Raw genomic sequence first — 24,861 nt, forward strand, 5'->3', positions numbered from 1 at the left:
ATTCCTCCGAAAACAAGCTCAGTTCTCATAGGGATACAATACACTAGTTTCTGTGCTTATAAAATAGATTGTTTTCTTTAGAGAGATACATTTGTCTCTTCAACTCAGCTGAATTGGCCTGTTTGGAACAAACAGCACCTATGTCCAATTTGAAATACCTAAGCTGTAGGAAGTATTCCTATGAAAATTAACTCAATTCTCAAAGAGGAATAATGTGCTAGATGGTCTTGCATGTAACAGAGATGGTTTTCTTTGAGAGATACATGTGTTTTTTCAACATAGCTGAATAGGCCTATTTGCAACAAAATGAGCGTTTCTCCACCTTTAAACCTATGATTTCCATGAAGTATTCTTTTGAAAAACTGACTCAATTCTCACAGGGCAACAAAGTGCTAGATGCTCTTTCATTTAACACAGATGGTTTTCTTCGAGAGATACATGTGTTTCATCAACTTAGTTGTACAGGTCTATTAGCAACAAAATGATCATGTCACCACCTTGAAAACTATGATTTGAAGGAAGTATTCCTTTCAAAACCTAACTCAATTCTCACAGGTAAACAATGTGGTAGATGTTAATACTTCTAACACAAATCATTCTCTTCGATAGACACATGTGTTTCTCCAATATAGCTGAATAGGACTTTTTGCAACAAAATGAGCCTTTCTCCACACTGAAAACTACCATTTGCAGGTAGTATTCCTTCCAAAACTGACTCAATTCTCACAGAGATACAATATACTAGTTTCTGTGCTTGTAAAATAGATTGTTTTTTTGGAGAGATACATTTGTCTCTTCAACTCAGCTGAATAGGCCTATTTGGAACAAACAGCACCTATCTCCAATTTGAAATATGTAAGTTGTAGGAAGTATTCTCTCAAAAACGAACTGAATTCTCAGAGTGTAAAAGTGTGCTAGATGTTTCAACTTCTAACAGAGAGGGTTCCTTGAAGAGATACATGTGCTTCTTCAGCTTAGCTGAGTAGGCCTATTTGGAACAATAAGAACATTTTTCCACCTTGAAAACTATGATTTGCAGGAAGTATTCCTTTCAAAACCTAACTCAGTTCTCACAGGTAAACAATGTGCTAGATGCTCCTGCTTCTCACACAAATCATTCTCTTCGAAAACATATGTGTGTCTACAACATAGCTGAATAGGACATTTTGCAACAAAATGAGCCTTTCTCCACACTGAAAACTATCATTTGCAGGTAGTATTCCTCCAAAAACAAACTCAGTTCTCAAAGGGATACGATACACTAGTTTCTGTGCTTATAAATAGATTGTTTTCTTTGGAGAGATACATTTGTCTCTTCAACTCAGCTGAATCGGCCTGTTTGGAACAAACAGCACCTATGTCCAATTTGAAATACCTAAGCTGTAGGAAGTATTCTTATGAAAATTAACTCAATTCTCAAAGAGAAATAATGTGCAAGATGGTCTTGCACCTAACAGAGATGGTTTTCTTTGAGAGATACATGGGTTTTTTCAACATAGCTGAATAGGCCTATTTGCAACAAAGTAGTGTTTCTCCACCTTTAAACCTATGATTTGCATGAAGTTTTCTTTTTAAAAACTGAATCAATCTCACAGGGAAACAATGTGCTAGATGCTCTTTCTTCTAACACAGATGGTTTTCTTTCAATAGATACATGTGTTTCAACTTAGATGAATAGGCCTATTTGAAGCAAACAAAGCCTCTCTCCATCTTGAAGCATGTAAGTTCCAGGAAGTGTTCCATTCAAAAAGTAACTCTATTCTCACAGAGAAGCAATGGGCTAGATGCTGCAGTTTCTAAAATACATGGTTTTCCTTGGAAAGGTACATGTGTTTCTTCAACTGAGCTGTATAGGCCTAGATGCAACAAAATGAGCATTTCACCACATTGAAGACTATGATTTGCAGGAAGCATTCCTTCCAAAACTTACTCATTCCTCACAGGGAAACAATGCACTAGATGCTGCAGCTTATAACACAGATGGTTTTCCTTAGAGAGATACATGTGTCTCTTCAAATCAGATGAACAACCCTATTTGTAACAAAAAGTGTGTATATCCACCTGGAAACACCAAAGTTGGAGGAAGTATTCCTTTCAAAAACTAACTCAGTTCTCACAGGGAAACAATGTGCTAGAGGCTCCTGCTTCTAGAACAGTGTTTTTATTCGAGAGTTACATGTGTTTCTCAGCCTAGCTGAATAGTCCTATTTGGAACAAAATGAGCTGATATCCACCTTGGAAACTATGATTTTCACCAAGTATTTCTGCCAAAAGCTAACGCAATTCTCACAGTTGCACCATGTGCTGCAACTTTCTTCTTCTAAGACAGATGGTTTAAGTCGATAGATTCTTGTGTTCCCTCAACATAGCTGAATAGGCCTTTTTGCAGGGAAATGAGCTATTCTCCACATTGAAAACTGTGATTTGCAGGAAGAATTCCTTCCAAAACTAACACAATTCTCACAATGAAACAATGCCCAAATATGGTGCTGATAACAGAGATGGTTTTCTTTAGAGAGATACATGTATTTCTTAAACTCAGCTGAATATTCATATTTGGAGCAAACATCACCTATCTCCGCCTTGAAAGGCCTAAGCTGTAGGAAGTACTCCTTTAAAAAACACCTCAATTCTCACAGGGAACAAAGTGCTAGATGCTCTTTCACCTAACACAGATGGTTTTCTTCGAGAGATACATGTGTTTTATCAACTTAGTTGCATAGGTCTATTTGCGGCAAAATTAAAGTATCACCACCTTGAAAACTATGATTTGCAGGAAGCATTCCTTTCAAAATCTGACTCAGTTCTCACATGGAAACAATGTGTTAGATGCTCCTTCCTCTAACACATAGGGTTTTCTTTTAAGAGATATAGGTGTTTCTTCTATTCTGCTGAAGGTGCCTATTTTGATAAACTGCACCTATCTCCACCTTGAAACACCTAAGTTACAGGAAGTATTTCTTTCAAAAACTAACTCAAGATTTGCAGGGAAACAATGTGCTGGATGCTTCTGCTTCTAGCAGAAGTTTTGCAACAAAATGAGCCTTTCTCCACACTGAAAACTATGATTTGCAGGTAGTATTCCTTCCAACACTAACGCAATTCTAACAGGGATACAGTACACTAGTTTCTGTGCTTATAAAATAGATTTTTGTCTTTGGAGAGATACATTTGTCTCTTCAACTCAGCTGAATAGGCCTATTTGGAACAAACAACACCTATCTCCAACTTGAAATACCTAAGCTGTAGGAAGTATTCCTATCAAAAATTAACTCAATTCTCACAGAGGAATAATGTGTAGATGGTCTTGCATCTAACAGAGATGGTTTTCTTTGAGAGATACATGTGTTTTTTCAACATAGCTGAATAGGCCTATTTGCAACAAAATGAGCGTTTCTCCACCTTTAAACCTATGATTTCCATGAAGTATTCTTTTGAAAAACTGACTCAGTTCTCACAGGGCAACAAAGTGCTAGATGCTCTTTCATTTAACACAGATGGTTTTCTTCGAGAGATACATGTGTTTCATCAACTTAGTTGTACAGGTCTATTAGCAACAAAATGATCATGTCACCACCTTGAAAACTATGATTTGCAGGAAGTATTCCTTTCAAAACCTAACTCAATTCTCACAGGTAAACAGTGTGGTAGATGTTAATACTTCTAACACAAATCATTCTCTTCGATAGACACATGTGTTTCTCCAACATAGCTGAATAGGACTTTTTGCAACAAAATGAGCCTTCTCCACACTGAAAACTACCATTTGCAGGTAGTATTCCTTCCAAAACTACCTCAATTCTCACAGAGATACAATATACTAGTTTCTGTGCTTGTAAAATAGATTGTTTTTTTGGAGAGATACATTTGTCTCTTCAACTCAGCTGAATAGGCCTATTTGGAACAAACAGCACCTATCTCCAATTTGAAATATGTAAGTTGTAGGAAGTATTCTCTCAAAAACGAACTGAATTCTCAGAGTGTAAAAGTGTGCTAGATGTTTCAACTTCTAACAGAGAGGGTTCCTTGAAGAGATACATGTGTTTCTTCAGCTTAGCTGAGTAGGCCTATTTGGAACAATAAGAACATTTTTCCACCTTGAAAACTATGATTTGCAGGAAGTATTCCTTTCAAAACCTAATTCAGTTCTCACAGGTAAACAATGTGCTAGATGCTCCTGCTTCTCACACAAATCATTCTCTTCGAAAACATATGTGTGTCTACAACATAGCTGAATATGACATTTTGCAACAAAATGAGCCTTTCTCCACACTGAAAACTATCATTTGCAGGTAGTATACCTCCAAAAACAAACTCAGTTCTAAAAGGGATACGATACACTAGTTTCTGTGCTTATAAATAGATTGTTTTCTTTGGAGAGATACATTTGTCTCTTCAACTCAGCTGAATCGGCCTGTTTGGAACAAACAGCACCTATCTCCAATTTGAAATACCTAATCTGTAGCAAGTATTTGTACCAAACACTAACTCAGTTCTCACAGAGGAATAATGTGCTAGATGGTCTTGCATCTAACAGAGATGGTTTTCTTTGAGAGATACATGTGTTTTTTCAACATAGCTGAATAGGCCTATTTGAAACAAAATGAGCGTTTCTCCACGTTTAAACCTATTATTTGCATGAAGTATTTTTAAAAACGGACTCAATTCTCACAGGGAAACAATGTGCTAGATGCACCTTCTTCTAACACAGATGTTTTTCTTTCAAGAGATACATGTGTTTCAACTCAGATGAATAGGATTGTTGAAACAAAGAAAGCCTCTCTCCACCTTGAAACATGTAATTTGTAGGCAGTGTTCCATTCAAAAAGTAACTCTATTCTCACAGAGCAACAATGGACTGGATGCTGCAGCTTCTAGAATACCTTGTTTTCTTTGGAGAAGTACATGTGTTTCTTCAACTAAGCTGTATAGACCTATTTGCAACGAAATGAGCATTTCAACACATTGAAAACTATGATTTGCAGGAAGCATTCCTTCCAAAACTTACTTATTCCTCACAGGGAAACAATGCACTAGATGCTGCCGCTTATAACATAGATCTTTTTCTTGGAAGATAGACATGTGTCTCTTCAAATCAGATGAATAGTCCTATATGTAGCGAAAAGTGTCTATCTCAACCTGGAAACACCAAAGTAGGAGGAAGTATTCCTTTTAAAAACTAACTCAGCTCGCACAGGGAAACAATGTGCCAGAGGCTCCTGCTTCTAACACAAAATATTCTCTTCGATAGACACATGTGTTTCTACAACATAGCTGAATAGGCCTTTTTGCAACAAAGTAAGGCTTTTTCCACAATGAAAACTATGATTTGCAGGTAGTATTCCTTCCAAAACTAACTCAATTCTCACAGGGATACAGTACACTACTTTCTGTGCTTATAAAATAGATTGTTGTCTTTGGAGAGATACATTTGTCTCTTCAACTCAGCTGAATAGGCCTATTTGGAACAAACAACACCTATCTCCAACTTGAAATACCTAAGCTGTAGGAAGTATTCCTATCAAAAATTAACTCAATTCTCACAGAGGAAAAATGTGCTAGATGGTCTTGCATCTAACAGAGATGGTTTTCTTTGAGAGATACATGTGTTTTTTCAACATAGCTGAATAGGCCTATTTGCAACAAAATGAGCGTTTCTCCACCTTTAAACCTATGATTTCCATGAAGTATTCTTTTGAAAAACTGACTCAGTTCTCACAGGGCAACAAAATGCTAGATGCACTTTCATTTAACACAGATGGTTTTCTTCGAAAGATACATGTGTTTCCTCAACTTATTTGTACAGGTCTATTAGCAACAAAATGATCATGTCACCACCTTGAAAACTATGATTTGCAGGAAGTATTCCATTCAAAAACTAACTCAATTCTCACAGGTAAACCATGTGGTAGATGTTAATGCTTCTAACACAAATCATTCTCTTCGAAAACATATGTGTTTCTCCAACATAGCTGAATAGGACTTTTTGCAACAAAATGAGCCTTTCTCCACACTGAAAACTATCATTTGCAGGTAGTATTCCTCCGAAAACAAGCTCAGTTCTCATAGGGATACAATACACTAGTTTCTGTGCTTATAAAATAGATTGTTTTCTTTAGAGAGATACATTTGTCTCTTCAACTCAGCTGAACTGGCCTGTTTGGAACAAACAGCACCTATGTCCAATTTGAAATACCTAAGCTGTAGGAAGTATTCCTATGAAAATTAACTCAATTCTCAAAGAGGAATAATGTGCTAGATGGTCTTGCATGTAACAGAGATGGTTTTCTTTGAGAGATACATGTGTTTTTTCAACATAGCTGAATAGGCCTATTTGCAACAAAATGAGCGTTTCTCCACCTTTAAACCTATGATTTCCATGAAGTATTCTTTTGAAAAACTGACTCAATTCTCACAGGGCAACAAAGTGCTAGATGCTCTTTCATTTAACACAGATGGTTTTCTTCGAGAGATACATGTGTTTCATCAACTTAGTTGTACAGGTCTATTAGCAACAAAATGATCATGTCACCACCTTGAAAACTATGATTTGAAGGAAGTATTCCTTTCAAAACCTAACTCAATTCTCACAGGTAAACAATGTGGTAGATGTTAATACTTCTAACACAAATCATTCTCTTCGATAGACACATGTGTTTCTCCAATATAGCTGAATAGGACTTTTTGCAACAAAATGAGCCTTTCTCCACACTGAAAACTACCATTTGCAGGTAGTATTCCTTCCAAAACTGACTCAATTCTCACAGAGATACAATATACTAGTTTCTGTGCTTGTAAAATAGATTGTTTTTTTGGAGAGATACATTTGTCTCTTCAACTCAGCTGAATAGGCCTATTTGGAACAAACAGCACCTATCTCCAATTTGAAATATGTAAGTTGTAGGAAGTATTCTCTCAAAAACGAACTGAATTCTCAGAGTGTAAAAGTGTGCTAGATGTTTCAACTTCTAACAGAGAGGGTTCCTTGAAGAGATACATGTGCTTCTTCAGCTTAGCTGAGTAGGCCTATTTGGAACAATAAGAACATTTTTCCACCTTGAAAACTGATTTGCAGGAAGTATTCCTTTCAAAACCTAACTCAGTTCTCACAGGTAAACAATGTGCTAGATGCTCCTGCTTCTCACACAAATCATTCTCTTCGAAAACATATGTGTGTCTACAACATAGCTGAATAGGACATTTTGCAACAAAATGAGCCTTTCTCCACACTGAAAACTATCATTTGCAGGTAGTATTCCTCCAAAAACAAACTCAGTTCTCAAAGGGATACGATACACTAGTTTCTGTGCTTATAAATAGATTGTTTTCTTTGGAGAGATACATTTGTCTCTTCAACTCACCTGAATCGGCCTGTTTGGAACAAACAGCACCTATGTCCAATTTGAAATACCTAAGCTGTAGGAAGTATTCTTATGAAAATTAACTCAATTCTCAAAGAGGAATAATGTGCAAGACGGTCTTGCACCTAACAGAGATGGTTTTCTTTGAGAGATACATGGGTTTTTTCAACATAGCTGAATAGGCCTATTTGCAACAAAGTAGTGTTTCTCCACCTTTAAACCTATGATTTGCTTGAAGTTTTCTTTTTAAAAACTGAATCAATCTCACAGGGAAACAATGTGCTAGATGCTCTTTCTTCTAACACAGATGGTTTTCTTTCAATAGATACATGTGTTTCAACTTAGATGAATAGGCCTATTTGAAGCAAACAAAGCCTCTCTCCATCTTGAAGCATGTAAGTTCCAGGAAGTGTTCCATTCAAAAAGTAACTATATTCTCACAGAGAAGCAATGGGCTAGATGCTGCAGTTTCTAAAATACATGGTTTTCCTTGGAAAGGTACATGTGTTTCTTCAACTGAGCTGTATAGGCCTAGATGCAACAAAATGAGCATTTCACCACATTGAAAACTATGATTTGCAGGAAGCATTCCTTCCAAAACTTAGTCATTCCTCACAGGGAAACAATGCACTAGATGCTGCAGCTTATAACACAGATGGTTTTCCTTGGAGAGATACATGTGTCTCTTCAAATCAGATGAACAACCCTATTTGTAACAAAAAGTGTGTATATCCACCTGGAAACACCAAAGTTGGAGGAAGTATTCCTTTCAAAAACTAACTCAGTTCTCACAGGGAAACAATGTGCTAGAGGCTCCTGCTTCTAGAACAGTGTTTTTATTCGAGAGTTACATGTGTTTCTCAGCCTAGCTGAATAGTCCTATTTGGAACAAAATGAGCTGATATCCACCTTGGAAACTATGATTTTCACCAAGTATTTCTGCCAAAAGCTAACGCAATTCTCACAGTTGCACCATGTGCTACAACTTTCTTCTTCTAAGACAGATGGTTTAAGTCGATAGATTCTTGTGTTCCCTCAACATAGCTGAATAGGCCTTTTTGCAGGGAAATGAGCTATTCTCCACATTGAAAACTGTGATTTGCAGGAAGTATTCCTTCCAAAACTAACACAATTCTCACAATGAAACAATGCCCAAATATGGTGCTGATAACAGAGATGGTTTTCTTTAGAGAGATACATGTATTTCTTAAACTCAGCTGAATATTCATATTTGGAGCAAACATCACCTATCTCCGCCTTGAAAGACCTAAGCTGTAGGAAGTACTCCTTTAAAAAACACCTCAATTCTCACAGGGAACAAAGTGCTAGATGCTCTTTCACCTAACACAGATGGTTTTCTTCGAGAGATACATGTGTTTCATCAACTTAGTTGCATAGGTCTATTTGCGGCAAAATTAAAGTATCACCACCTTGAAAACTATGATTTGCAGGAAGCATTCCTTTCAAAATCTGACTCAGTTCTCACATGGAAACAATGTGTTAGATGCTCCTTCCTCTAACACATAGGGTTTTCTTTTAAGAGATATAGGTGTTTCTTCTATTCTGCTGAAGGTGCCTATTTTGATAAACTGCACCTATCTCCACCTTGAAACACCTAAGTTACAGGAAGTATTTCTTTCAAAAACTAACTCAAGATTTGCAGGGAAACAATGTGCTAGATGCTTCTGCTTCTAGCAGAAGTTTTGCAACAAAATGAGCCTTTCTCCACACTGAAAACTATGATTGGCAGGTAGTATTCCTTCCAACACTAACGCAATTCTAACAGGGATACAGTACACTAGTTTCTGTGCTTATAAAATAGATTTTTGTCTTTGGAGAGATACATTTGTCTCTTCAACTCAGCTGAATAGGCCTATTTGGAACAAACAGCACCTATCTCCAATTTGAAATACCTAATCGGTAGCAAGTATTTGTACCAAACACTAACTCAATTCTCACAGAGGAATAATGTGCTAGATGGTCTTGCATCTAACAGAGATGGTTTTCTTTGAGAGATACATGTGTTTTTTCAACATAGCTGAATACGCCTATTTGAAACAAAATGAGCGTTTCTCCACGTTTAAACCTATGATTTGCATGAAGTATTCTTTTTAAAAACTGACTCAATTCTCACAGGGAAACAATGTGCTAGATGCACCTTCTTCTAACACAGATGTTTTTCTTTCAAGAGATACATGTATTTCAACTCAGATGAATAGGACTGTTGAAACAAACAAAGCCTCTCTCCACCTTGAAACATGTAATTTGTAGGCAGTGTTCCATTCAAAAAGTAACTCTATTCTCACAGAGAAACAATGGACTGGATGCTGCAGCTTCTAGAATACCTTGTTTTCTTTGGAGAAGTACATGTGTTTCTTCAACTAAGCTGTATAGACCTATTTGCAACGAAATGAGCATTTCAACACATTGAAAACTATGATTTGCAGGAAGCATTCCTTCCAAAACTTACTTATTCCTCACAGGGAAACAATGCACTAGATGCTGCCGCTTATAACATAGATGGTTTTCTTGGAAGATAGACATGTGTCTCTTCAAATCAGATGAATAGTCCTATATGTAGCGAAAAGTGTCTATCTCAACCTGGAAACACCAAGTTGGAGGAAGTATTCCTTTTAAAAACTAACTCAGCTCGCACAGGGAAACAATGTGCCAGAGGCTCCTGCTTCTAACACAAAATATTCTCTTCGATAGACACATGTGTTTCTACAATATAGCTGAATAGGACTTTTTGCAACAAAATGAGGCTTTTTCCACAATGAAAACTATGATTCGCAGGTAGTATTCCTTCCAAAATTAACTCAATTCTCACAGGGATACAGTACACTAGTTTCTGTGCTTATAAAATAGATTGTTGTCTTTGGAGAGATACATTTGTCTCTTCAACTCAGCTGAATAGGCCTATTTGGAACAAACAACACCTATCTCCAATTTGAAAAACCTAAGCTGTAGGAAGTATTCCTATCAAAAATTAACTCAATTCTCACAGAGGAATAATGTGCTAGATGGTCTTGCATCTAACAGAGATGGTTTTCTTTGAGAGATACATGTGTTTTTTCAACATAGCTGAATAGGCCTATTTGCAACAAAATGAGCGTTTCTCCACCTTTAAAGCTATGATTTCCATGAAGTATTCTTTTGAAAAACTGACTCAATTCTCACAGGGCAACAAAGTGCTAGATGCTCTTTCATTTAACACAGATGGTTTTCTTCGAGAGATACATGTGTTTCATCAACTTAGTTGTACAGGACTGTTTGCAACAAAATGATCATGTCACCACCTTGAAAATTATGATTTGCAGGAAGTATTCCTTTCAAAACCTAACTCAATTCTCACAGGTAAACAATGTGGTAGATGTTAATGCTTCTAGCACAAATCATTCTATTCGATAGACACATGTGTTTCTTCAACATAGCTAAATAGAACTTTTTGCAACAAAATGAGCCTTTCTCCACACTGAAAACTATCATTTGCAGGTAGTATTCCTTCCAAAACTAACTCAATTCTCAGAGAGATACAATACATTAGTTTCTGTGCTTATAAAATAGATTGTTTTCTTTGGAGAGATACATTTGTCTCTTCAACTCAGCTAAATCGGCCTGTTTGGAACAAACAGCACCTATCTCCACTTTGAAATATATAAGTTGTAGTAAGTATTCCTGTCAAAAACTATCTCAATTCTCCCAGAGGAATAATGTGCTAGATGGTCTTGCATCTAACACAGATGGTTTTCTTTGAGAGATAATGTGTTTTTTCAACATAGTTGAATAGGCCTATTTGCAACAAAATGAGCATTTCTCAAACTTTAAACCTATGAATTGCATCAAGTATTCTTTTTAAAAAGTGACTCAATTCTCACAGGGAAACAATGTGCTAGATGGTCCTTCTTCTAACACAGATGGTTTTCTTTGAAGAGATACATGTGTTTCAAGTCAGATGAATAGGCCTCTTTGAAACAAACAAAGCCTCTCTCCACCTTGAAACATGTCAGTTGCAGGAAGTGTTGCATTCAAAAAGTAACACTATTCTCACAGAAAAACAAAGGGCTGGATGCTGCAGTTTCTAAAATACGTGGTTTTCCTTGGAGAGGTACATGCGTTTCTTCAACTTAGCTGTATAGCCCTATTTGGAACAAAATGAGCATTTCACTACATTGAAAATTATGATTTGCAGGAAGCATTCCTTCCAGAACTAACACAATTCTCACAGTGAAACAATGCCCAAAATATGGTGCTGATAACAGAGATGGTTTTCTTTGGAGAGATACATGTATTTCTTAAACTCAGCTCAATAGGCATATTTGGAGCAAACATCGCCCATCTCCACCTTGAAAGACCTAAGCTGTAGGAAGTATTCCTTTAAAAAAAACCTCAATTCTCACAGGGAAACAAAGTGCTAGATGCTCATTCATCTAACACAGATGGTTTTCTTCGAGAGATACATGTGTTTCATCAACTTAGTTTTATAGGTCTATTTGCAACAAAATGAATGTACCACCACCTTGAAAAGTATGATTTGCAGTAAGTATTCCTTACGAAGTCTAACTCAATTCCCACAAGAAAACAAATACTAGATGCTGCTCCTTCTACACAGATGGTTTTCTATCGAGAGGTACCTGTGTTTCAACAAATCAGCTGAATAGGCCTATTGGAGCACAGTGAGCCTTTCCCACTTTGAAAAATCTGATTTGGAGGACGTATGCCTTTCAAAAACAAACTCAGTCCTAACAGAGAAACTATGTACTTGATGTTGAAGGTTCTAACTTACTTACCTTTCTTTGGATAGTTATATATTTTTCTTCTGCGGAGCAGAATACGCCTATTTGCAACAATCAAAACTATCTAAATGATGAAAAATCCTACTTACAGGACATCGTAATTTCAAGAATTAACTGAATTGTCACAGGGGAACAAGGTTCTAGACGCCTCTGCTTCTAACACACATGGTTATTTTTCCAAGGGATACATGCGTCTTGTCAGCTCTGCAGAATATGTCAATTTGGACATAAGAGCGTATCTCCTCATTGAAACACCTGTTTCAGGAAGTAGTCCTTTCAAAAAAGAACTCAATTCTCATAGTTAAACAATGGGCCACATGCTAAAGCTTCTAACACAGACGGTTTTCATTTATGAGATACATGTGTTTTGATAACATAGCTGAGTAGGCTTCCTTGGAACAAAATGAGCCTTTCCTCACCTGGAAATTAGGATTTTCAGGAAGGATTGCTTTCAAAACTAAACCAGTTCTCCCAGGGATACAATGTGCTAGTGCTCCTGCTTCGAAAACATATGGTTTTCTTGCGAGTCATACATGTGTTTTGTCTGCTCAGCTGAACAGGCGTATTTGGAACAAAACAAGCCGATGTCCACCTTGAAACCTTTCATTTTGAAGGATGTATTCCTTTCAAGAATTAACTCAATTCTCACAGGGAAACAATGTGCTTGATTCTGCTGCTTCTTACACAGATGGTTTTGTTTTGCATGATGCCTGTGTTCCTTCAACTTTCAGCAACAGGCCTGTTAGGAACAAAATGAGTCTATCACCACGCTGAAAACGCTCATTTGCAAGAAGTATTCTCTTCAAAATCCTATTCAGTTCTCACAGGGAAACCATTCACTAGGTTCTCCTCTTTCTAATACCTAAGTTTTTCTTTTGAGAGATACGTGTGTTTCGACTCGTGATCTGAATAGGCCTGTTTGGAACCAAATGAGCCTATCTCCACCTTAACATAATGATTTGCTCCAAGGATTGCTTTGGAAAACTTACTCAATTCTCACAGGGAAACAATGTGCGAGATGCTGCACTTTCTGACAGACATGGTTTTCTTCGAGAGATACATGTCTTTCTTCAACTCAGCAGAGTAAGGCTATTTGGAGACAAAGAGACTATCTCCACCTTGAAACTCCCATATGGTCACAAGTATTTCTTTCAAAAAATATCTCAATTCTCACAGGGGAACAGAGTTCCTAGATGGTAATACTTCTAACCCAGATGTTTTTCTGTGAAGTTATAGTCGTGTTTTGTCAACTAAGCTGAATAGGCCTATTTAAACAAAATGAGTGTTCCTCCTCCTGGAAAACTAACATTCTCTGGAAGTATTCCTTACAAAAAGTTCCTCAGTTCTCACAGGGAAAGCACAAGCTAAATGCTCCTGCTTCTAACACATATGGATTTCCTTTGGCAGTTACATGTGTTTCTTTGCCTAAATTGAATAGGCATAAGTGACACAAAATGAGCCTTTCTCCCCCTTCAAACTGTGATTTCCGGTAACTATTCCTTTCAAAGCCTAACGAAATTCTCACCAGGAACAATAATTTTGATGCTGCACCTTGTAACATACATGGTTTTCTTTCGAGACCGGCATGTGTTTCTTCAACTCACCTGTATAGGCCTACATGGAACGAAATGACCTTTTCTCCACCTTGATAACAGTGACCTCCAGGAAGTATGCATTTCAAGAAGTTAGGCAATACTCCCAGGAAAACAACGTGTGAGCAGCTCAGGCTCTAACACAGATGGTTTGTTTCGAGAGATACTCGCCTTTCCTCCAGTTAGACGAATATGACTACTTGCAAAAATGAGTCTTTCTCCAATTTGAAAATTATGTTCTGCAGGAAGCATTCCTTTCAAAAACTACATCAATTGTCACTGGGAGACAACGTGCTAGAGGCTCCTGCCAGTAAAATGTATGGTTTTCGTTTTGGAGATACATATTTTTCTTCAATTTAGATGATTAGGTCTATTTAGAACAAAATGAGCCTGTCCCCTTCTTGAAATCTATGATTTGCAGGATGTACTCAATTTCCAAAATAACTCTATTGTCACAGAGAAACAATGAACTGGATGTTGTTGCTTGTGACCCGATGGTTTTCTTTCAAGAGATACATGTGTTTCTTCAACTTTGGGGAATAGGCCTCTTTGAAACACAATGAGCCTTTCTCCACCTTGAAATCTGCGATTTGCAGGGATTTTTTCTTTCAAAATGCACTTAATTCTTACAGGGAAATGGTGTGCTAGATGCTGCAGCTTCTAACATAGATGGTTTTCTTGGGAGAGATACATGTGTTTCTTGAACTCAGCAGAATAGGCCTGTTTTCAGCAAACAGAACCTATCTCAGCTTGACACCCATCAGTTTCAGGAGGTATTCCTTTCAAAAACTACACCAACTCTCACAAGGAAAGAACTCGCTAGATGCTCCTACTTCTAACACAGATGGTTTTGTATCGAGAGTGACATGTTTGGACAACTCAGCTGAATAGGCTTATTTGGAACAAAATGAACGTTTCTTCTCCTGGAAAACTCTCATTTGCAGGAAGTATGCCTTTCATAAACTAACGCAATTCTCACGGAGAAACCATGTACTGGATGCTCCTGCTTCCAATACACGCATATTATTTTGAATAGATATATTATGCCTTCGACTCACCTGAATACATCGGCCCATTGGGAAGAATAAAAGCCCATCTCGATGTTGAACAACCTAATTTACAGGACACATTCCTTTCAAGAATTAACTCAATTTTCACAGGAAAACATGTCCTAGAACATCCTGCTTGAAACACAGACTGTTTTCTCGGGAGAGATACCTGTGTTTTGTCAACCAAGCAGAAAATGCCAATGTGGAGAAAAAGATCCTATCTCCAGCTTGAAACACCTATGTCGCAGGAAGTCGTCCTTTCAAAAAATAATCCAATTCGCACTGGGAAACAATGCGCTAGATTCGAATACTTTGAACAGAGATGGTTTTCTTTCAAGTTCTGTGTGTGTTTTTTCAAGTTAGCTGAATAGGCCTATTTGAAGAAAGTGAGGGTTTCTACACCTGGAAAACTAACATTCACAGGAAGTATTCCTTTCCAAACTAATGCGATTCTCCTAGCGAAACTGTGTGCTGGATGCTCCTTCTTTTAACACATATGCTTGTCTTTGGTGTGAGGATACATGAGTTTTGTCAACTCAGCTGAATGGGAATGTTTGAAAGAAAATGAGTCTATCTCCACCTTGAACAATTCGATTTGCAGGAAGTGTTCTTTCAAGAAATCACTCAGTTCTCAATGGGAACCCATGTGGAACATACTCCTGCTTCAAACACAGAAAATATTCCTTAGAGAGATATATGTGTTTCTTCAACTCAGCTAAATAGGCCTGTTGTGAACAACATGAGTGTTTCTCCAAGTTGACAATTATGATTTGCAGAAAGGATTCCTTACAAAGCCTAACTCAGTTCTCACAAGGAAACAAATACTAGATGCTGCTACTTCTAACACAGATGGTTTTCTATCGAGAGGTACCTGTGCTTCCACAACTCAGCTGAATAGGCCTATTGGGAGCACAGTGAGCCTTTCCCACCTTGAAAACTCTGATATGCAGGAAGTATGCCTTTCAAAAACAAACTCAATCCTCACAGGGAATCCATGTGCTTGATGTTGCAGCTTCTCACAGACGTATCTTTCTTTGGATAGTTATATATTTTTCTTCTGCTGAGCAGAATGGGCCTATTTGCAACAATCAAAGCGTTTCTAAATGTTGAAAAATCCTAGTTACAGGACATAGTCCTTTCAAGAATTAACTGAATTGTCACAGGGGAACAAGCTTCTAGACGCCTCTGCTTCTAACACACATGGTTATTTTTCCAAGGGATACATGCGTCTTGTCAGCTCTGCAGAATATGTCAATTTGGACATAAGAGCGTATCTCCTCATTGAAACACCTGTTTCAGGAAGTAGTCCTTTCAAAAAAGAACTCAATTCTCATAGTTAAACAATGGGCCACATGCTAAAGCTTCTAACACAGACGGTTTTCATTTATGAGATACATGTGTTTTGATAACATAGCTGAGTAGGCTTCTTTGGAACAAAATGAGCCTTTCCTCACCTGGAAATTAGGATTTTCAGCAAGGATTGCTTTCAAAACTAAACCAGTTCTCCCAGGGATACAATGTGCTAGTGCTCCTGCTTCGAAAACATATGGTTTTCTTGCGAGTCATACATGTGTTTTGTCTGCTCAGCTGAACAGGCGTATTTGGAACAAAACAAGCCGATGTCCACCTTGAAACCTTTCATTTTGAAGGATGTATTCCTTTCAAGAATTAACTCAATTCTCACAGGGAAACAATGTGCTTGATTCTGCTGCTTCTTACACAGATGGTTTTGTTTTGCATGATGCCTGTGTTCCTTCAACTTTCAGCAACAGGCCTGTTAGGAACAAAATGAGTCTATCACCACGCTGAAAACGCTCATTTGCAAGAAGTATTCTCTTCAAAATCCTATTCAGTTCTCACAGGGAAACCATTCACTAGGTTCTCCTCTTTCTAATACCTAAGTTTTTCTTTTGAGAGATACGTGTGTTTCGACTCGTGATCTGAATAGGCCTGTTTGGAACCAAATGAGCCTATCTCCACCTTAACATAATGATTTGCTCCAAGGATTGCTTTGGAAAACTTACTCAATTCTCACAGGGAAACAATGTGCGAGATGCTGCACTTTCTGACAGACATGGTTTTCTTCGAGAGATACATGTCTTTCTTCAACTCAGCAGAGTAAGGCTATTTGGAGACAAATAGCCTATCTCCACCTTGAAACTCCCATATGGTCACAAGTATTTCTTTCAAAAAATATCTCAATTCTCACAGGGGAACAGAGTTCCTACATGGTAATACTTGTAACCCAGATGTTTTTCTGTGAAGTTATAGTCGTGTTTTGTCAACTAAGCTGAATAGGCCTATTTAAACAAAATGAGTGTTCCTCCTCCTGGAAAACGAACATTCTCTGGAAGTATTCCTTACAAAAAGTTCCTCAGTTCTCACAGGGAAAGCACAAGCTAAATGCTCCTGCTTCTAACACATATGGATTTCCTTTGGCAGTTACCTGTGTTTCTTTGCCTAAATTGAATAGGCATAAGTGACACAAAATGAGCCTTTCTCCCCCTTCAAACTGTGATTTCCGGTAACTATTCCTTTCAAAGCCTAACGAAATTCTCACCAGGAACAATAATTTTGATGCTGCACCTTGTAACATACATGGTTTTCTTTCGAGACCGGCATGTGTTTCTTCAACTCACCTGTATAGGCCTACATGGAACGAAATGACCTTTTCTCCACCTTGATAACAGTGACCTCCAGGAAGTATGCATTTCAAGAAGTTAGGCAATACTCCCAGGAAAACAACGTGTGAGCAGCTCAGGCTCTAACACAGATGGTTTGTTCCGAGAGATACTCGCCTTTCCTCCAGTTAGACGAATATGACTACTTGCAAAAATGAGTCTTTCTCCAATTTGAAAATTATGTTCTGCAGGAAGCATTCCTTTCAAAAACTACATCAATTGTCACTGAGAGACAGCGTGCTAGAGGCTCCTGCCAGTAAAATGTATGGTTTTCGTTTTGGAGATACATATTTTTCTTCAATTTAGACGATTAGGTCTATTTAGAACAAAATGAGCCTGTCCCCTTCTTGAAATCTATGATTTGCAGGATGTACTCCATTTCCAAAATAACTCTATTGTCACAGAGAAACAATGAACTGGATGTTGTTGCTTGTGACCCGATGGTTTTCTTTCAAGAGATACATGTGTTTCTTCAACTTTGGGGAATAGGCCTCTTTGAAACACAATGAGCCTTTCTCCACCTTGAAATCTGCGATTTGCAGGGATTTTTTCTTTCAAAATGCACTTAATTCTTACAGGGAAATGGTGTGCTAGATGCTGCAGCTTCTAACATAGATGGTTTTCTTGGGAGAGATACATGTGTTTCTTGAACTCAGCAGAATAGGCCTGTTTTCAGCAAACAGAACCTATCTCAGCTTGAAACCCATCAGTTTCAGGAGGTATTCCTTTCAAAAACTACACCAACTCTCACAAGGAAAGAACTCGCTAGATGCTCCTACTTCTAACACAGATGGTTTTGTATCGAGAGTGACATGTTTGGACAACTCAGCTGAATAGGCCTATTTGGAACAAAATGAACGTTTCTTCTCCTGGAAAACTCTCATTTGCAGGACGTATGCCTTTCAGAAACTAACGCAATTCTCACGGAGAAACCATATACTGGATGCTCCTGCTTCCAATATACGCATATTATTTTGAATAGATATATTATGCCTTCGACTCACCTGAATACATCGGCCCATTGGGAAGAATAAAAGCCCATCTCGATGTTGAACAACCTAATTTACAGGACACATTCCTTTCAAGAATTAACTCAATTTTCACAGGAAAACATGTCCTAGAACATCCTGCTTGAAACACAGACTGTTTTCTCGGGAGAGATACCTGTGTTTTGTCAACCAAGCAGAAAATGCCAATGTGGAGAAAAAGATCCTATCTCCAGCTTGAAACACCTACGTCGCAGGAAGTCGTCCTTTCAAAAAATAATCCAATTTGCACTGGGAAACAATGCGCTAGATTCGAATACTTTGAACAGAGATGGTTTTCTTTAAAGTTCTGTGTGTGTTTTTTCAAGTTAGCTGAATAGGCCTATTTGAAGAAAGTGAGGGTTTCTACACCTGGAAAACTAACATTCACAGGAAGTATTCCTTTCCAAACTAATGCGATTCTCCTAGCGAAACTGTGTGCTGGATGCTTCTTCTTTTAACACATATGCTTGTCTTTGGTGTGAGGATACATGAGTTTTGTCAACTCAGCTGAATGGGAATGTTTGAAAGAAAATGAGTCTATCTCCACCTTGAACAATTCGATTTGCAGGAAGTGTTCTTTCAAGAAATCACTCAGTTCTCAATGGGAACCCATGTGGAACATACTCCTGCTTCAAACACAGAAAATATTCCTTAGAGAGATATATGTGTTTCTTCAACTCAGCTAAATAGGCCTGTTGGGAACAACATGAGTGTTTCTCCAAGTTGACAATTATGATTTGCAGGAAGGATTCCTTACAAAGCCTAACTCAGTTCTCACAAGGAAACAAATACTAGATGCTGCTACTTCTAACACAGATGGTTTTCTATCGAGAGGTACCTGTGCTTCCACAACTCAGCTGAATAGGCCTATTGGGAGCACAGTGAGCCTTTCCCACCTTGAAAACTCTGATATGCAGGAAGTATGCCTTTCAAAAACAAACTCAATCCTCACAGGGAAACCATGTGCTTGATGTTGCAGCTTCTCACAGACGTATCTTTCTTTGGATAGTTATATATTTTTCTTCTGCTGAGCAGAATGGGCCTATTTGCAACAATCAAAGCCTTTCTAAATGTTGAAAAATCCTAGTTACAGGACATAGTCCTTTCAAGAATTAACTGAATTGTCACAGGGGAACAAGCTTCTAGACGCCTCTGCTTCTAACACACATGGTTATTTTTCCAAGGGATACATGCGTCTTGTCAGCTCTGCAGAATATGTCAATTTGGACATAAGAGCGTATCTCCTCATTGAAACACCTGTTTCAGGAAGTAGTCCTTTCAAAAAAGAACTCAATTCTCATAGTTAAACAATGGGCCACATGCTAAAGCTTCTAACACAGACGGTTTTCATTTATGAGATACATGTGTTTTGATAACATAGCTGAGTAGGCTTCTTTGGAACAAAATGAGCCTTTCCTCACCTGGAAATTAGGATTTTCAGGAAGGATTGCTTTCAAAACTAAACCAGTTCTCCCAGGGATACAATGTGCTAGTGCTCCTGCTTCGAAAACATATGGTTTTCTTGCGAGTCATACATGTGTTTTGTCTGCTCAGCTGAACAGGCGTATTTGGAACAAAACAAGCCGATGTCCACCTTGAAACCTTTCATTTTGAAGGATGTATTCCTTTCAAGAATTAACTCAATTCTCACAGGGAAACAATGTGCTTGATTCTGCTGCTTCTTACACAGATGGTTTTGTTTTGCATGATGCCTGTGTTCCTTCAACTTTCAGCAACAGGCCTGTTAGGAACAAAATGAGTCTATCACCACGCTGAAAACGCTCATTTGCAAGAAGTATTCTCTTCAAAATCCTATTCAGTTCTCACAGGGAAACCATTCACTAGGTTCTCCTCTTTCTAATACCTAAGTTTTTCTTTTGAGAGATACGTGTGTTTCGACTCGTGATCTGAATAGGCCTGTTTGGAACCAAATGAGCCTATCTCCACCTTAACATAATGATTTGCTCCAAGGATTGCTTTGGAAAACTTACTCAATTCTCACAGGGAAACAATGTGCGAGATGCTGCACTTTCTGACAGACATGGTTTTCTTCGAGAGATACATGTCTTTCTTCAACTCAGCAGAGTAAGGCTATTTGGAGACAAATAGCCTATCTCCACCTTGAAACTCCCATATGGTCACAAGTATTTCTTTCAAAAAATATCTCAATTCTCACAGGGGAACAGAGTTCCTACATGGTAATACTTGTAACCCAGATGTTTTTCTGTGAAGTTATAGTCGTGTTTTGTCAACTAAGCTGAATAGGCCTATTTAAACAAAATGAGTGTTCCTCCTCCTGGAAAACGAACATTCTCTGGAAGTATTCCTTACAAAAAGTTCCTCAGTTCTCACAGGGAAAGCACAAGCTAAATGCTCCTGCTTCTAACACATATGGATTTCCTTTGGCAGTTACCTGTGTTTCTTTGCCTAAATTGAATAGGCATAAGTGACACAAAATGAGCCTTTCTCCCCCTTCAAACTGTGATTTCCGGTAACTATTCCTTTCAAAGCCTAACGAAATTCTCACCAGGAACAATAATTTTGATGCTGCACCTTGTAACATACATGGTTTTCTTTCGAGACCGGCATGTGTTTCTTCAACTCACCTGTATAGGCCTACATGGAACGAAATGACCTTTTCTCCACCTTGATAACAGTGACCTCCAGGAAGTATGCATTTCAAGAAGTTAGGCAATACTCCCAGGAAAACAACGTGTGAGCAGCTCAGGCTCTAACACAGATGGTTTGTTCCGAGAGATACTCGCCTTTCCTCCAGTTAGACGAATATGACTACTTGCAAAAATGAGTCTTTCTCCAATTTGAAAATTATGTTCTGCAGGAAGCATTCCTTTCAAAAACTACATCAATTGTCACTGAGAGACAGCGTGCTAGAGGCTCCTGCCAGTAAAATGTATGGTTTTCGTTTTGGAGATACATATTTTTCTTCAATTTAGACGATTAGGTCTATTTAGAACAAAATGAGCCTGTCCCCTTCTTGAAATCTATGATTTGCAGGATGTACTCCATTTCCAAAATAACTCTATTGTCACAGAGAAACAATGAACTGGATGTTGTTGCTTGTGACCCGATGGTTTTCTTTCAAGAGATACATGTGTTTCTTCAACTTTGGGGAATAGGCCTCTTTGAAACACAATGAGCCTTTCTCCACCTTGAAATCTGCGATTTGCAGGGATTTTTTCTTTCAAAATGCACTTAATTCTTACAGGGAAATGGTGTGCTAGATGCTGCAGCTTCTAACATAGATGGTTTTCTTGGGAGAGATACATGTGTTTCTTGAACTCAGCAGAATAGGCCTGTTTTCAGCAAACAGAACCTATCTCAGCTTGAAACCCATCAGTTTCAGGAGGTATTCCTTTCAAAAACTACACCAACTCTCACAAGGAAAGAACTCGCTAGATGCTCCTACTTCTAACACAGATGGTTTTGTATCGAGAGTGACATGTTTGGACAACTCAGCTGAATAGGCCTATTTGGAACAAAATGAACGTTTCTTCTCCTGGAAAACTCTCATTTGCAGGACGTATGCCTTTCAGAAACTAACGCAATTCTCACGGAGAAACCATATACTGGATGCTCCTGCTTCCAATATACGCATATTATTTTGAATAGATATATTATGCCTTCGACTCACCTGAATACATCGGCCCATTGGGAAGAATAAAAGCCCATCTCGATGTTGAACAACCTAATTTACAGGACACATTCCTTTCAAGAATTAACTCAATTTTCACAGGAAAACATGTCCTAGAACATCCTGCTTGAAACACAGACTGTTTTCTCGGGAGAGATACCTGTGTTTTGTCAACCAAGCAGAAAATGCCAATGTGGAGAAAAAGATCCTATCTCCAGCTTGAAACACCTATGTCGCAGGAAGTCGTCCTTTCAAAAAATAATCCAATTTGCACTGGGAAACAATGCGCTAGATTCGAATACTTTGAACAGAGATGGTTTTCTTTCAAGTTCTGTGTGTGTTTTTTCAAGTTAGCTGAATAGGCCTATTTGAAGAAAGTGAGGGTTTCTACACCTGGAAAACTAACATTCACAGGAAGTATTCCTTTCCAAACTAATGCGATTCTCCTAGCGAAACTGTGTGCTGGATGCTTCTTCTTTTAACACATATGCTTGTCTTTGGTGTGAGGATACATGAGTTTTGTCAACTCAGCTGAATGGGAATGTTTGAAAGAAAATGAGTCTATCTCCACCTTGAACAATTCGATTTGCAGGAAGTGTTCTTTCAAGAAATCACTCAGTTCTCAATGGGAACCCATGTGGAACATACTCCTGCTTCAAACACAGAAAATATTCCTTAGAGAGATATATGTGTTTCTTCAACTCAGCTAAATAGGCCTGTTGGGAACAACATGAGTGTTTCTCCAAGTTGACAATTATGATTTGCAGGAAGGATTCCTTACAAAGCCTAACTCAGTTCTCACAAGGAAACAAATACTAGATGCTGCTACTTCTAACACAGATGGTTTTCTATCGAGAGGTACCTGTGCTTCCACAACTCAGCTGAACAGGCCTATTGGGAGCACAGTGAGCCTTTCCCACCTTGAAAACTCTGATATGCAGGAAGTATGCCTTTCAAAAACAAACTCAATCCTCACAGGGAAACCATGTGCTTGATGTTGCAGCTTCTCACAGACGTATCTTTCTTTGGATAGTTATATATTTTTCTTCTGCTGAGCAGAATGGGCCTATTTGCAACAATCAAAGCCTTTCTAAATGTTGAAAAATCCTAGTTACAGGACATAGTCCTTTGAAGAATTAACTGAATTGTCACAGGGGAACAAGGTTCTAGACGCCTCTGCTTCTAACACACATGGTTATTTTTCCAAGGGATACATGCGTCTTGTCAGCTCTGCAGAATATGTCAATTTGGACATAAGAGCGTATCTCCTCATTGAAACACCTGTTTCAGGAAGTAGTCCTTTCAAAAAAGAACTCAATTCTCATAGTTAAACAATGGGCCACATGCTAAAGCTTCTAACACAGACGGTTTTCATTTATGAGATACATGTGTTTTGATAACATAGCTGAGTAGGCTTCTTTGGAACAAAATGAGCCTTTCCTCACCTGGAAATTAGGATTTTCAGGAAGGATTGCTTTCAAAACTAAACCAGTTCTCCCAGGGATACAATGTGCTAGTGCTCCTGCTTCGAAAACATATGGTTTTCTTGCGAGTCATACATGTGTTTTGTCTGCTCAGCTGAACAGGCGTATTTGGAACAAAACAAGCCGATGTCCACCTTGAAACCTTTCATTTTGAAGGATGTATTCCTTTCAAGAATTAACTCAATTCTCACAGGGAAACAATGTGCTTGATTCTGCTGCTTCTTACACAGATGGTTTTGTTTTGCATGATGCCTGTGTTCCTTCAACTTTCAGCAACAGGCCTGTTAGGAACAAAATGAGTCTATCACCACGCTGAAAACGCTCATTTGCAAGAAGTATTCTCTTCAAAATCCTATTCAGTTCTCACAGGGAAACCATTCACTAGGTTCTCCTCTTTCTAATACCTAAGTTTTTCTTTTGAGAGATACGTGTGTTTCGACTCGTGATCTGAATAGGCCTGTTTGGAACCAAATGAGCCTATCTCCACCTTAACATAATGATTTGCTCCAAGGATTGCTTTGGAAAACTTACTCAATTCTCACAGGGAAACAATGTGCGAGATGCTGCACTTTCTGACAGACATGGTTTTCTTCGAGAGATACATGTCTTTCTTCAACTCAGCAGAGTAAGGCTATTTGGAGACAAAGAGACTATCTCCACCTTGAAACTCCCATATGGTCACAAGTATTTCTTTCAAAAAATATCTCAATTCTCACAGGGGAACAGAGTTCCTAGATGGTAATACTTGTAACCCAGATGTTTTTCTGTGAAGTTATAGTCGTGTTTTGTCAACTAAGCTGAATAGGCCTATTTAAACAAAATGAGTGTTCCTCCTCCTGGAAAACTAACATTCTCTGGAAGTATTCCTTACAAAAAGTTCCTCAGTTCTCACAGGGAAAGCACATGCTAAATGCTCCTGCTTCTAACACATATGGATTTCCTTTGGCAGTTACATGTGTTTCTTTGCCTAAATTGAATAGGCATAAGTGACACAAAATGAGCCTTTCTCCCCCTTCAAACTGTGATTTCCGGTAACTATTCCTTTCAAAGCCTAACGAAATTCTCACCAGGAACAATAATTTTGATGCTGCACCTTGTAACATACATGGTTTTCTTTCGAGACCGGCATGTGTTTCTTCAACTCACCTGTATAGGCCTACATGGAACGAAATGACCTTTTCTCCACCTTGATAACAGTGACCTCCAGGAAGTATGCAT

Source organism: Castor canadensis, chromosome 2 (assembly GCF_047511655.1).
Source record: "Castor canadensis chromosome 2, mCasCan1.hap1v2, whole genome shotgun sequence".
Classification (NCBI taxonomy): domain Eukaryota; kingdom Metazoa; phylum Chordata; class Mammalia; order Rodentia; family Castoridae; genus Castor; species Castor canadensis.